At 42.1% G+C, this 16,324-nt stretch overlaps 1 protein-coding gene across 22 annotated transcripts in view; it reads right to left on the bottom strand.

Annotated features, from left to right (window-relative positions):
• The window catches only part of TANC1 (tetratricopeptide repeat, ankyrin repeat and coiled-coil containing 1), a 265,725-nt gene that overhangs the window by 223,960 nt on the left and 25,441 nt on the right, over positions 1-16,324 (bottom strand). For 11 of the 22 annotated variants that reach the window (XM_001093218.4, XM_028830727.2, XM_077957059.1 and 8 more), the window contains exon 2: positions 8,100-8,209. The exons of the other annotated variants lie outside the window; for them this stretch is intronic. The gene's annotated coding sequence lies outside the window, so the exon portion shown is untranslated. The remainder of the gene's footprint in view (positions 1-8,099; positions 8,210-16,324) is intronic. 22 annotated transcript variants of the gene reach the window in all.

The following is a 16,324-nucleotide window of genomic DNA, read 5'->3' as shown; positions in this document are numbered from 1 at the left end:
CTATTTCCTCTGGTTCTTTAACATCTGCCCACCTATTTCCAGATCTTTTCTCTCTTGTTGTGAAATCTTTCTGCTGGAAATACTCCAGTAACACTTAAATATTTTACTTGTGGTTAAATAGAATGCCATCATTGTTGAAATGTTGTCAATTTCTACCTTCTTTCCAGTACTAGGTACACAGATATTTTTAAATTTGTAAATTATTGCTAACTTTTTGAGAGGGTAGTGGGATACGTTGATACACGTATACAATGTATAGTGATCAAATCAGGATAATTAACATATGTATCACCTCAAACTTTCATCGTTTCTTTGTGCTGGGGACATTCAAAATCCACTCTTCCAGCTATCTGAAAATATACAATGAATTACTGTTAGTTATCGTCACCCTAGATTGCTATAGGACACTAGGATTTATTGCCCCATCTAGCTGTGATTTTGCATCTGTTAACCAACCTCCAGCTCCTCCAACCCTCCTCCAACACTTCCCAGCCTCTAGCAACCACTATTCTACTCTCTATTTCCATGAGATCAACGTTTTTAGTTTTCACGTATGAGTGAGAACATGCGGTATTTACCTTTCTGTGCCTGGCTTATTTCATTTGACATAGTGTCCTCCAACCTCATCCATGTTACCTCGAATGATACAATGTCTTTTTTATGGCTAAATAGTATTCCATTTTATATTCCATTCTATTCATCTGCTGATGGACACTTAAGTTGATTCCATATCTTGACACTGTGAACAGGGCTACAATAAACATGGGAATGCAGATATGTCTTCAACATACTGATTTCCTCTCCTTTGGATATATACTCAATAGTGGGGTTGGTAGACCATATGGTAGCTGTGTTTTTAGCTTTTTTGAGGCACCTTCATACTGTGTTTGATAATGGTTGTTAAGTACATAGTTTTTTTTCTTAGCTTAGTTTTATTTTTTTATGAGCTCACATCTAATCAAAGTAGGTAGTTTTAAACACTCTCAAGTGAAAATGAAGCTTTGGGCAATCTATCATTTATTTTCCAACCTGCTCTTAGTTATTCAAGGATAGTTTTAATTCTAAATGCCTGAAATTGCTGCCTTTTTTCAGTAGTTAAGTCGAGTCCCCAACGTCACTAGAAAACTATGAATGATCAGCTTGCCCCAACCATCATCCCATATGAATTTAAATTCATATTCATTACCATTTGTTGGTCTAGGTGGTTACTGATGTTGCAAGGCCAATGAATTCTGCCCTGGGAGTCCTGCTACAGGACTCTCCCCAGCTGAGCAGAGGATAATTTTTTTTTTTTTTTTTTTTTGAGACGGAGTCTCGCTGTGTCGCCCAGGCTGGAGTGTAGTGGCGCGATCTCAGCTCACTGCAAGCTCCGCCTACTGGGTTCAAGCCATTCTCCTGCCTCAGCCTCCAGAGTAGCTAGGACTACAGGCGCCCACCACCACGTCCAGCTAATTTTTTGAATTTTTTTTTTTAGTAGAGACGGGGGTTTCATCATGTTAGCCAGGATGGTTTCGATCTCCTGACCTCGTGATCCACCCGCTTCAGCCTCCCAAGTGCTGGGATTACAGGCGTGAGCCACCTCGCCCGGCTGAGCAGAGGATAGTTTAATAGATCAACCAAATACTTTGTCTCTAAGACATATTCAATTAAAGAATTTGTCCTTGAATATTTGTACTAAGACATACTAAAACCAAAAACCAAAACATCATATTAGTTAACAGGAAATTATTTGATATATGCAGTAAAAGAGAATTGAAAGCATTATTTCCAAATCAATCACACCGCATACATTCAGACAACTATGAGTCTAGTATACCAAGACAAACTCCTCTCAAGGTCTCGCACTTTGCTTTACATTTGTTTTTCCAATAAGATACGACATTTTGGGTATGCACACCAAAAGGCAACAGGAAATGAATGTTGAATCGTTATGGTTAACCTGAGCATGCTGGAAACCAAGGAAAGGCTGAATGTTATTTTATGCAGCCCATGAACAGCAGCAAACCTGCACCTGCAAAATAGGCAGCAAAGTTTGGGCAGAACTGTCGCCAACAATTTCCAAATAATCAACAGCTCGTTGATGGGTTACACCAAAAGCCCATATTTCCCTCAATGGGGCACAGCTGTGATACTTGATTTTATTGCTACAGGACTCATCAATTTGCAAGTAATGACCTGGACTACCAACCTGTATCAGATGCAGTTCAAAGTAATGCTTGCATAGTTTGCAACAGCAATTGTATAACAGATATTGATCACAGCATAAGCTGAAATTCCAGTAACAATAGCTGTTACTTTCTCTTGAAATAAAAATTTTCTCAAAAATAAAACCACTCAAAAAATCTGAATTTGATCCACAGGGGCAAATTTTTCAATTGATCCAGCTGAACTTGATAATCTCTCTTCATGTGATATTTTACACATGAAGGATTGACAATCTTTGAAAATGTTAATTTGTGAATAAAGTAAGATTAATTTACCAGCAAATATTCCACAATAATGAAGGCGAGCACCCCACTTTAGGCTCTGCGCCTGCCCTGTCACAGTTTTTGGCCACCTTTACCCTGGTCTGTTTGGGGGCCCTGAGCCAAGTCACCTCCTCACTACTCATCTATCCACCCACAGCTCTTGTCCACATTACGTCCAGGGATTTCATCTCATCTCCACTTCTTCACTTCTGAACGATTAACTTGGCCTCCTTACCATTCCATTCAGGAATACAGTTATGCATCACTTATCAACGAGGATACGTTCTGAGAAATGTGTCAGGAGATTTTGCCATGTCAACATCAGAGTGTACGTACACAAACCTAGATGGGACAGCCTGCTATACACCTAGGCTCTGTGGTAGAGACTATTGCTCCTAGGATACAAACCCATACAGCATGCTACTGTAGCGAATACTATAGACAACTGTAAAACAATAGTAAGTACTTATGCATCTAAACATAGAAAGGGCACAGTAAAAACACAGTATATGGTCAGGGGCAGTGCCTCACGCCTATAATCCCAGCACTTTGGGAGGCCAAGACAGGCAGATCACCTGAGGTCGGGAGTTCAAGACCAGCCTGACCAACGTGGAGAAACTCCGTCTGTATTAAAAATACAAAGTCAGCTGGGTGTGGTGGCGCAAGCCTGTAATCCCAGCTACTAGGGAGGCTGAGATTCAAGAAGAATCGCTTGAAACTGGGAGGTGGACGTTGTGGTGAGCCGAGATTGCGCCATTGCACTCTAGCCTGGAAAACAAGGGCGAAACTCTGTCTCAAAACAAAACAAAACAAAAAAACCCACAGTATTAAAGATAAAAAACAGTACACCTATATAAAGCAGCTCCAATATAAACATATGGGACCACCATTGTATATGTGCTCTGTCGTTGACCTAACGTTAGATGGTGCATGACTGTCGTTTAAATACCTTTCAAATTTAAAAGCATTTTTGCATACCTGTGTATGAACTACATTTTTCCCCTATTCCAGAGTGCACAGCATTAGCAGTTATGAGGAAGTGATTTGAAAATTCTAATGGGGACACTTTAATCCTTAGAAGTTTGATTTGTGATACCTCACCAGTATTTTTAGACAGATGGCCAGGGATAGCTTTCTGGTTTACTCCCCAAACATCCTACATTCAGTCTGTCTAACAATTTACCTTTCGGTCAATATCTCATCCACATATCACTCCAAAGAAATAATAAACTCTCCTTCAAAAAATGCTGTGCATCTCCTCTTCTAGATTACTCTTTCTAAACCAGATGTCTTAAAAGAGAGTAAAAGAATATCTTTAGGGGTATAGAAAGAAAATATTGAAATTTTTAGTCACGTTTACTTGTCTCATTATTTCTGTTTTTGTATATTTTATAATGGAAATAGCTTTAGTAAACTGTGTGTAATTATAAATTTACAAATGTTGCAGGTATGAGTAAAAAGTATTTTACTTAAGGATTGTAAGTGAAAAATGTTTAAAGACTACTATACCAAACAATAACACTTTCTCCTAATATACTTTTCTTGGTCCTGTGTGAACAATTCCTACTAAAACTGTGCATCTAGTTGTTTGGCTTATAAAATATTTTGTATTAATGTAGTGTTCAGATTGTAACGTGACATTCTTTTTTTTTTTTTTTTTGAGACTAAGTCTCACTCTCTTGCCCAGGCTGGAGTGCAGCAGCACCATCTCGGCTCACTGCAACCTCCACCTCCCTGTTTCAAGCAATGCTCCTGCCTCAGCTTCCAGAGTAGCTGGGACTACAGGCGTGAACCACCACTCCTGGCTAATTTTCATGTTTTTAGTAGTGATGGGGGTTTCACCATGTTAGCCAGGGCTGATCTCGAATTCCTGGACTCAAGCAATCCATGGGCCTCGGCCTCCCAAAGTGTTGGGATTACAGGCGTAAGCCACTGCGCCCAGCCATAATATTCTAATTACTAAAAATCAGACCTCATTTGGCCTTCCTGTTGTATCTTGAATTACCTTTTCTTATTCAGGTCTAGTCTTAAAGACATCTCCATAGTTAAAAAAAATTTTTTTTTGGCCTTTACTTCAAAATTAAAACCAAGGAAGACATCAAATATCCTAACAAAAAAAAATGACATTCAAGGCAAATTTTTGTTTTTCATTTTTGTTTTTGTAGTGTCTCAGAATAGACAAGACAAATTTTCAAACACATATAGCACTTACATGGTACAGACTGTTGTAAGTTCTTTCTCATTTAATCCTCATAACAAAATTATAAAATTATATCATAAAATTATATTTAATAAAATGAATTCTAAAAACTAGCATTAATAGATACAGAAATTTTACTTTTTTTTTTGAGACAAGGTCTTACTCTGTCACCCAGGTTGGAATGCAGTACTGTGATCTCAGCTCACAGAAATCTCTGCCTCCTGGGCTCCAGTGATCCTCCCACCTCAGCCTCAGTAGCTTGGACTATAGGAGCAAGTCACTATGTCCAGCTAATTTTTGTATTTTTTGTAGACATGGGGTTTCACCATGTTGCCCAGGCTGGTCTCAAACTCCAGAGGTCAAGCGATAACACCCGCCTCAGCCTCCCGAAGTGCGGAGATTGTAGGCGTAAGCCACCGCACCTGGCCTTTAGTTTTATTCAAGCCTCCTCTAAAACCATGGTCAATATTGTTGGGAACAGGCCCCCAAATCTGGCCATAAACTGGCCCCAAAACTGGCCATAAACAAAATCTCTGCAGCATTGTAACATGTTCATGATGGCCATGACACCCATGCTGAAGGTTGTGGGTTTACCGGAATCAGGGCAAGAACACCTGGCCCACCCAGGGTAGAAAACCGCTTAGAGGCATTCCTGAACCACAAACAATAGCATGAGCGATCTGCGCCTTAAGGACATGCTCCTGCTACAGATAATTAGCCAGACCCATCCCTTTGTTTCGGCCCATCCCTTTATTTCTTGTAAGAAATGCTTTTAGTTAATCTATAATCTATAGAAAAAATGCTTATCACTGGCTTGCTGTCAATAAATATGTGGGTAAATACTGTTCCAGGGTTCTCAGCTCTGAAGGCTCTTGAGACCCCTGATTTCCCACTCCACATCCTGTATTTCTGTGTGTGTGTGTGTGTGTGTGTATGTCTTTAATTCCTCTAGTGCTGCTGGGTTAGGGTCTCCATGACCAAGCTGGTCTCCTCGGCAAATATCGTCAGTGAAGAGCTTCTGAAGGGAAACTATTTCTGTGACTTCCACTTTATTGCTCTACCTGTTGTTAAGGAATCCAATCCATTAACTGTGTAGCCTTGGGCAGGCAACATAACCTCTCTGTGCTTTAGAATCCTAATCTGCATGAAGTTCATTTATTAAGAGTGCCTACTAAAAGTCAGGCACTGTTTTTGGCTGAGGAATATGGCAGTGAATAAGACACAATCCTGTTCCCAAGCAGCCTGTTAGGTAATTCCAAAAAGGCACAGAAGGTAACTAGTCATTATAAGGTTAGCCATTACTATTTCCCAAAACAAAGGGCTATTTCTGTTATCATTACCTTAGTCCTATTTTCATTTTAAGGCAAATTCCACCTAGCTCCTGTTTCTTAGCTGGGGAAAAGGGGCAGAAATGGAAACAGTAAAACGATCAATCTGAATTTGGCACCAGTGAGCACATACACCCTCTACCTTTCCTTGAAATACACTATGTAAAGCTCCATAGATCCAGCCAGCTACAGGGGTTAAAAACCTACCACAGCCAGGAACAAAGTTCTGCAGCATCCCGCAGTACTCTGGATCCTCCCAGTACTTTCCAGCGATGCTGATGAAGGTCTATTTACACCTGGAGGTTACAGCGGACATACTGCTGCATGTCTGATAGCTGCAAGATTCAGCTGCAGTGCAACTTAATCCCTCATGATGTCGCTTCCAGGCTGCCCTTATAGGACCTGCCATGAGACATCTTTTTATTTATTCAAAATTATTATATAATCACAGAACCACACTCTCTACGGTCACCTCTATTACACAGAAAGCACTGCTCAGGCAGCCTGCTTTTAGCACAGATTTTAGAACCACCAGCAAGACAGTGAAAGAATCCTGCTGAACCCAAAGTAAACACATAAAAGTAACAGAAACTCTCAAGAGCGCATTTCCCTCCTCAGCAGCTCACAAACACCTCACTAAACCCAAGTATCTGAGACAAACCCACATTTGCACCCAGAGGATCACAAATACCATTGGCCACGCCTTAGGAGTTATAGGTTACGACCTCAAAATCTTTGTGAAGGAGTCTGATAAAATCTGTTTCCTTGTGTATGTATTTCACACCATTCTGCTAAAAAACAAAATCTGTGGCAAGATATTTGCAGTTTGCTGATCATCTACAAAGCCAGGTAGTTGGCCATGATTTACCCTCACCCTTGGCATTTGGCCTGTCAGCATCAGAAAAATACTCAGTCCTCCTCACTGCCTCCTCCTCCCTGTGTTCATGCACCTAAATTCACGATCAGCTTGCTGACTTCAGACTCAATGGGCAGCCTGGGTCCCCTCAGGCAGGTCAGCAGGAAGAAAGGGCATTCAGGTGGAAGATGAGAAGGGGCACCCAGGCTGAGCTCATGTCCACACTGTCCATACCGCCAGCCCCTCCAGTCGCCGGTCCCAGTCTGGGAAGAATCTTCTGCTGACAAGACTGTCTTTGGGTCACACAGGCACACCCCACGCTGGGCTCTCCCACTTCTGCATAACCTCCAGCCCCTTTCTGAGAACAAGTTTGTGTTACTCGAACTTTTTGCCAGTTCCATGACAGCGCATGCCCAGTCTGGACACTGGAGAATGGTCCTGTCCATCTGACTTCTCATTCCTTTGGTCTAGCTGCTCCTCCATCCCCACCCCTTCTCTTTTCACCCAGCATTTCCCTATCCCAGATCCTCCCTCCATCAACAACCCCCTCTCCCTTCCCCCACAGACTCTGGAATCTTCTGTCCACTGTTCAATTCCCTAACAATTAGGAGCAAGGGCTTTGGAGGATGAGGATCTGGTTGAGCCCAGCCTCTACCATTTCTGGATGTACATGACCTTGGGCAAGTTGCCTAATCCCTTTAAACCTGAGATTCCTCATCTGCAGAGCAGAGCTTACCTCATCTCTGAAAGTGAGGATTAAATGAAAATACACGTAAAGCACTTAGCAAAATCCCCAGTACACATTCAAATATTTAATAAGTGCCCATTTTGTACCAGGAAAGGGTTTCATAAATGGTAGTGATTATTACTCCCTCCCTCCACCACCTTTTTTCATTGTGATAAAATAGACATAAAATTTACCATTTTAACCATTTTTAAGTATATAGTTCAGCAGCACTAAGCACATCCTTCTGCAATCATCAGCACTATCCACCTATAAAAAGTTTTTCGTCTTCCCCAACTGAAACTCTGTACCCATTAAACACTAACTCCCCCATCTCTGCTTTTGACAGGGTTTCTCTCCCCTGGAGGTGCCTCCCCTGGAGGTTCACCAGTGGCTCTGGGCAGGTGGAAAGACTGGACATTCTACAGCCCATCTCTCTTCCAACCTCATGTAAAGATTCATCCCTCTGAGTCACTACTCACAGCCATACCACACTCTACCCCAATCCTCAGCCATCACCTACCTATTTTTGATAACTTCACATGCAACAGGAAAAGGGGGCAGGGGGCCTTAGTTCACAATATTCTCTTCCACTCTTTCTCCTGAGAGACGTTCCTGCCCAGTAGTCAGCTCCTGAAGGAACAAGAGCAGAGGAGGCAACCTGGGTTAGAAGCTCCACTCCATCATTTATTAACTCCATGACCCTGAGCAATTACTTCACCTCTCTGGGCCTCAGCTGCCTCACCTGTAAACGGCAATAAATAATAGTACCTATTAGTGGGGCTGATTGAATAAATAGTCCAAAGCACTTAGGGCAGTGCCCAGCGCAGGGTCACTGACAGCAGATGTTCTCATTACGCCTGCTCTTGAGCTCTGATCCCTGGCTCTTGACTCTGCCCAGCCATTCCCAGGGTCACACCTCAGTCAGAAGCCATATTTCCATACTCTTGCTTCGTGACCACAGCCTCCTTCTGGCACATCCTTCTGGCTCGCACACCCCCTCCCTCCCTCCTGAGGTCCTTGCTCTCAGATGTCCCTTGAGTATATCCCCTTCTTCATTCCCACAGTGTGGACCCCGCCACCAATCACCCCCTTACCAGCACCCTCAATTGTCTGCAGCCCTCTTCTTTAGCCAAATCCAAGGGAACTAATAACACAACTCAGCTTGTCCTTACCTACACCCTGGGCCCAAAAGACCACAGAAATTGCATCACCGTGCAGAAAGATGCCACTGCACTTGAATTCTCTTAATTCAAAAGACCTTAATATTTTAAAAGGCCCTCCTCCCATTCCCTGCAACCACTGTTTCAAACTTTTATCATTCTCCTCCTCCCTACTCTAGCAAATGCCCTTTCTTCCCATTTTACTCAGATAACAGAAGCCAGCAGGCTTGATGTGCTAACAGCCCAGCTTCCCGCCTGGGTGCCTAGCCTACCCACTTACCCACAAGTACCTCCCCCGGCTTTTGGTCTTCACTCCTGTTCCAAGCCAACCTTCTTCACAGCTCCCTGCCGCACCCCACACTCCATCCACTTACCCACATACACCACCCAGTTCACCTTCCATGCCTTGGCTAGTGTGGTCCCCCCTACCCCAACCCAACTCCCACCTCACCTGGCTACTCCCTTGAGACACAGCTCAAGAATCACCTCCTGCTGGGCATGGAGGCCCACGCCTGTAATCCCAGCTATTTGGGAGGCTGAGGTGGGAGGATCATTTGAGCCCAGGAGTTAGAGACCAGCCTGGGCAACATAGTAAGATTCCATCTCAAGAAAGAAAAATTACCCCCTCCTTGAACCCCCTGCCCCAGCTTCTCTAATACTCCACTCACACCTATGTAAACTTTACTTTGCTATTTTTTGATTGTCTCCCTGAGAACAGAGGCTATATCGTCCACTGCAAATCGAAGTGCCAGTAAGTGTTGAATAAATAAAAGGATGAGTACAGTGGACCCACTTTCTGTTCTGAAATGTTTCACCAATTAAGACTCATCATCAGCCACTTACATAGGATGTCAAACATTTTCTCCCTCTGATCTAGACTGAGAAGAATCCCCTCCCCTTGCCCTTCCAGAACAAACATCCCTTTGATGAAAGAAAAAACCAGAAACAAAACCACTACTTCCTCCTCAACAAAAACAGAAGGCCCAAAATAGCAAGACAGTTTATGAAAAATATCCAGCTGACGCTGGCTTAGGTAGGGATAAATGCAGTTGTCCCAGCTTAAGAGGAGAAAGGGAAGTTTACCTTGGATGGCTATTTGGGGGAGGCAATAATATTCACGTGCTAACCAAGAAAGTTGACCAAAATAATAAACCTCCCTTGCTATTTATAAAGCAAGGGAGGAAAAGGAAACGGGTACCTCCATGGAAATTTCCTTCCTTTGTCTAGTTTTGCTTCTGGTATATGGCTACCACACTAATTTCTCGATACCAATTTAGGACAATTTAATTTATAGGAAGTCATTTTGAAGGGCCCCAGGGAGCTGCAGATGGTACCTCAGGGGCCCATCTGTTTAAGGATGAAAGTTTAGTGCACACCATGACATCACTCTGACCTCCTCGGAAACTTCCTATCTGACAAAATCTAGATGTTTGCTCTGTCAACAAGATATTTGTGCTTGTCCCCAGCCTCAGGCTTTGGTTCCTGATTAGTTTTAAAATCATTATGCACCCCAACTGAATAGGGCTACTGTTAGCAGCTGTAAGGTCTTCTTCTGGGCAAATCCCCAAGTCTGTGGCCTTCAGGGAGTGATTTCTGTCCTTTCTGCATAATTGCACTCTCCTGATTGATGAGCTGATCAGTGTTCCTGCCCCTTCCTGAGCTAAACCCTCTCTCCTCCCGCTCTATTTATTTTCCCAAGGGATCAGAGGGGAGGGGAGAATGGCATGGTGAGGCAGGCCTTTGGCTCTCCCCAAATAAATGCTCGGGCACTCTACATTATTACAACTTTAGTAGCTCAGTTCTGTCCCAGAGCAGACTCACCATCCCTTCTCATCATCCTTAAAGCTGCCTTCATGTCAGGAAACAGCTGCTATTTTCTGGATCTTCACTGATCCCATGATGCCCCAGCGCCCACAAGTATAGATCCATGTCAGTCAAGTGGGTCACCCGATCACACACATCTGTGCTCACCTCGGAACGTGCCTATATCACCTACATCCTCTCCAATTTCCCATCCTCCTCGAGGCTCAACAGGACACAATCACATAGCGTCAACTGTGCTGTGGCTGGTAGGTGCTGCACAACCACCTTGGCAGAGAAGGTAGAAACTACATTTTAAACAAATTTTTGTTGGGGGGTGGGGGCTGGGGGGTTGCATGTACTGATGTTTGCAATTTACTTTGAAATACTTTTTGAAATAAGATGGTGTGATGGGTAGATATGTAATAAAGCCCAGATTGCATGATCTTAATTATAGAATCTAGATGGGGGTATGTCAGTGTTCCCTGTATATTTCTTTTGACTTTTTTCTTTTTTTTTTTTTTTTTGAGACAGGTTCTCACTCTGTCCCCCAGGCTAGAGTGCAGCGGCACAATCACGACTCACTGGAAACTCAATGTGCCCACCTCAGCCTCCCAAGTAGCTGGAATTACAGGTGCACACCACCACACCCAGCTAAGTTTTAAATTTTAATTTTTGTAGAGATGGGGTCTCACTATGTTGCCCAGGTTGGTCTCAAACTCCTGGCCTCAAGCAATTCTCCCAAAGTGAAACTTTTCTTCATGTTTGAACATGGTTTACTGCTGGTTGTGTTAAACTTTGATTACTTGATCAAGGTAGTGTCTGTCAGGTTTCTCCACTGTAAATTTACTTTTTCCCCACCTCTCCCCACTCTGTTTCTTAGAAGTGAGTCACTAAATTCAGTCCACACTCAAGGAGTACGGAGGATTAAGGCCTAGCTAGTGAAGGGGGAGGTATCTGCAAACATTACTTGAAATTTCTTCTGTAAGGAAGTCTCTTCTCCCAGGATAGAGTTATGTGCAGGTATATTTGTTTTATACATTGGACTATAATGCAGTACATCCTAGTATTTATTTTGTTGCTCCAATTATTCCAGCTTTGGCTATTAGGAGCTCTTTGAGGTTGGCTGGTATGGCCTTCAGACACGCCCACATCCTTTGTTTCATGAGCACTTCCTTATTTTTGGACAATGCAAGATGCCCCAGACCTATAATTATCCATTTCTTCGTGGAGTCCTGCTTACTGTGGTTAGAGAATGGAATTTAGGAACCAAGATCTGGGTATACTTTTTGCTACCGGGGTGTTATTGCTTCTAAGTTCTTTCAGTGAACAGATCCAGGAAATACATGTGTGTCCTAATCCATGAATACACACGAAAATATAATTACTTCTGTATCTATGTGAAGCTAAACCTAAGTTCACATTGAGGTTTCTGACTTTAACACAGTCCCACAGGTTCGTTCTAGCCTTCCTTCCTTGCATACCTTTGACTTTCCTCTCCAGCTGTGGGAAACCTGGCTCTCTCCATCTACCACCCCTTCAGTATTTGTTTTACCCTTGTACATATGTAAAGCAGTGTTGCAACTGTCAACCTGTGTCCCATGAGAAACTTTACCCACTAGAGTACAGTGTTTATGCGCAGTTTTTTCTTTTTTTGGTAGTTTTTATAGTTTATAGTCAAAACATCATTTTCCAAAGCTACCCAGGTCCACATCTTTCTGTCCCCACTCTCTTCAGAGACCATGTCAGGCAACCGTAAATCAGGTAGATTCTTTTGCTACAGTCCATAAAGAAGGTAGATTTTTTTTTGCCACAGTCTGCATCTCAGTGCCCCACTCCCACCACCCCACACATGGAGAGGTATAAATAGCTGTTGGTTGATGTTCTATAAATTTGCATACATTAAAGTTCTTTCATGCCTATTTTATCTAAATAATTAAAGTCTATTTACTTAAGTAGCTGACATCCCTTCCTATTGGTATACACATTGTTTTATCCTTAGTACTATAATACTTATGTCTACGTGTACCCCTGACACCTAGCTCGGTTCTGCACCATGGTATAAATTACTCAGATACTAATAAGATGAACATATTCCACAAATGTATGGAAATAAACTACTATATTTAGTTAATTTCACACAGTTAATTGCTATAAGTCATTCAATAAAACTAGAATAATGTTCACCGCAGTGTTATTTAAAATTCAGTAATAAGTAAATAGTTGAAAAAATTACGTTACACCTACAGGCTGGAAAATGAATTACATGCAATCACTAGAAATCATTTCTAGAAGAATGCATATTACTATAATACACTATGTGTGTACAAAAATATCAAGTTATACAACAAAAAGTATGGCATTTATTTAACATATGTATGTGAAAAGAAAAACACTTAAAGAAGACATATACCAAGTTTTGCTTTTGTTTTGAGACAGGCTGTCACTGTCACCCAGGTTGGAGTGCAGTGATGAGATCTCGGCTCACTGCAGCATCAACCTCCTAGGCTCAAGTGATCCTTCCACCTCAGCCTCACAAGTAACTGGGACCACAGGCACATACTACCACACCCGGCTATCAAATAATTTTGGTATTTTTTTGCAGACTTGGGGGTTCTTACTATGTTGCCCAGGCTGGTCTCAAACTCCTGGGCTCAAACAGTCCTCCCACTCTGGCCTCCCAAAGTGCTGGGATTTTAGGTGTGAATCACCACATTCAGCCACCAAGTTATTTTTAAGTTACTTTTTTCGTTTCTTTCTAAAAGTAATGGAGAGAAGGCTGCTGTGTGGAAAACCTTACAGAGAATTCTTCCAAGACAAAGAGTGTTGGATCTGACAAAGAAGAAACAGAATCAGTTGCTGTGAATCAGGCAGAGTGCACCCAAGGCTGGGCCAGGCCAGAGATGCACAGGACACGGCAGGCTGGCTGGTAGATGCCCTCAGGTCGGCTGTAATCCGAGATGAGCATCAAAAAGGTCAAGGCAATGGGTAAGGCAGTGGGTGTCAGTGCTAATATGTTTAATACAGACAGAAGGGTGGAATTAAGAGCTGTCTGGGGAAGCATCCTGAGAATCATAGGGTTTAAAGAACAGGAAAGATTTAAATGGAGGCAGGGAGGAGGAAGGGAGGCAAAATGAATGGAGACAGGTATAAGACTGCCCCTCTGCCTGGAAGGTTTCTCATTATCCCATTCCATAAAAACCCAGGGGAGATCTTAAGCAATGACAGCAATGTGGAGCCTCAGTTTGAAGTTTCCAAGAGTCCCGCCCTCAGGCAATGTGCTACAGGGAGGGGAAGGACTGCCTAATGGGATCTGGTTAGCCTCTAGCGCCAGATAACGCTGGAGTGGCTGATAACAGGAGTCTAGCTCAGGGTTTTCAAAGATGAACGTTTTCACATTGGAATTTACACTCCACTGGTATAAAAAGTGCCTTTTACCAGAGAATAACACAAACACATGGTAACCATCCATTACACAGAAAGTTCAATGGCAATATAATAACCAACTCTCAGTTTCTAGCAATTTTCAACACACAACACTAAGCCCCCCCCCCCCCAGCCAGCCACCTTCAAGACTAGATCACATATGTAAATACAGAAAGAGCTACAGGACAACCTTATGCAAACACAGGGAATCCCCATCTCACTATAATAGCTGGGGGAGAATTAGTATTTGCTGAACACTTAACTAGACAAGGCATAGGTATCTTACACCCATTATCTCCTTTAATCCTCACAACAAACAAAGCAAAGAACAGCCCCATAAATGGCTAGTTTGGAAATGGCAAAAATTTAAATTCACACTCAGCTCTGTCTAGCTCCAAGCCTTCCATCTTTCCACTTTGGAGTGATGCTTCAAATGTTTCAACAAACTCAAAACAGGCTTAAATACACCTTTAGTATCACTGGTTTAAAAAGAAGAAATCAGATCAGTTCTTTCTCCTAACAGTAATTATTTTGTGAGATAATTCATACATGATGCCAAGATTGCAACTTTAAAACCTAAAGTATATTCTCAAATCCCAATGCAGTAAAGGTAACCATTTATGATTTGGCAAAATAGTATTACGATACCCACAAATAAATCAACTTGATTACAAAGTTTTAAAAAGTTGCAAATCAAAACTAACTCAACTTTTGGCAACATGAAGATCTCAAATTGAGACACGAACACCTAGATTTGATTCTTTTCATTCTCAGTGAGGACTAATCTACCTTGTACTCTTAAAATGTATCACTCTATGCAGGTGTGGTGGCTCACATCTGTAATCCCAGCACTTGGGGAAGCTAAGGGAGGAGGATGGCTTGCGCCTAAGGGCTGCAGACCAGCCTAGGCAAGTAGACACCCCATATCTACAAAAAATAAATAAAAGATTAGCAAGGTGTGGTGGTACTCGCTTATAGTCCTAGCTACTCAGGAGGCTAAGGCAGGAAAATTGCTTGACCCCCCCGAGTTGGAGGATGCAGTGAGCTATGAACCACTGCATTACAGCCTGGGCAACAGTGCAAGACCTTGTCTCTAAAAAATATAAAGAAAAAATAGTAAAATAAAATATATCACTCTATTCCTATATATCCCTTCTCCTCTGCTCCTATGCACCACCTCTCACCCCAAAAGAGATTCTTGCTTCTATAGTGAATTGCAAAACAATTCTATTATTCAGAAACCACAAAATAAAAAAGATTAGGATCCATTGATAGTTATAATCTCCATTACTCTGAGATAGAAATCCCCCCTGGAAAGTGAAAATCAGATATGTATAGTGCACTAGAGATACTAGTGCCTTAGTGCATGGTCCAAACCATGAGAAAGGTTTTTCATATTAAAATGATTTAAATTTTTAAGTACTCTTTAAATGACCAGAGTGATAGTGTCAAATACACACTGTAGGTATTTGAAACCTCAGAACATACATTCATACAGAAGGCATTGAAATACTATTTGTTATGGAATAAAAGCAATTCAGGACAAAAGGTAATGTCCTCTCTTCAGACAAACCAGGAGATGACTTTAGAAATTAACTTTTTAAAAATTTAACAAGAAAATTTAAAGAGTTGAAAATTTGAGGGAGAGAAAGTTCGAGGGAGAGAATTCAGGACAAAAGGTAATGTCTTCTCTTCAGACAAACCAGAAGATGGCTTTAGAAATTAACTTTTTAAAAATTTAACAAGAAAATTTAAGAGTTGAAAGTTCAAGGGAGAGAAAGCCGATGCCCATGTTTTATTTCTTAAGAACAGAGGATTTCCCATTCCCACTGCTTCACCTGACTAGCCTTAAAAAACAATAAAAAATAAGGGCGGGCACAGTATTTCATGCCAGATCACTTGAGAGCAGGAGTACAAAACCAGCCTAGGCAACATGGCGAAACCCTGTCTCTACAAAAAATACAAAAATCAGCCGGGTGTGGTGGCATGCATCTGTAATCTCAGCAGCTCAGGAGGCTGAGGTGGAAGAATTGCTTGAGCCTAGGAGGTCAAGACTGCAGTAAGCCGATCACACCATTGCACTCCTGCCTGACAGAACGAGATCCCACCTCCAAAACAAACAAAACAAAACAACAACAACAAAACAACAACAACAAAACAATGCCAAGTGCTTTGCTGGGGTTAGGAGAACTGAACTGAAGTTTCAGTTCACCCACTTCCACATAGCCGCTGTGTGACTTTGGGAAGGCTGTCTGACTCCTTTCCTTGGCTGAAAACTGCTCATATTTACCTATACCTTAAAATGCTGTTATAAAGCTCAGAAGGCACATCTATTCCTTCAGACATACTTGCTAAGTAT

Source organism: Macaca mulatta, chromosome 12, assembly GCF_049350105.2.
Source record: "Macaca mulatta isolate MMU2019108-1 chromosome 12, T2T-MMU8v2.0, whole genome shotgun sequence".
NCBI lineage: Eukaryota > Metazoa > Chordata > Mammalia > Primates > Cercopithecidae > Macaca > Macaca mulatta.
Note: the sequence above shows the minus strand (reverse complement) of the source record. Positions and strands in the feature narration are given on the sequence as shown.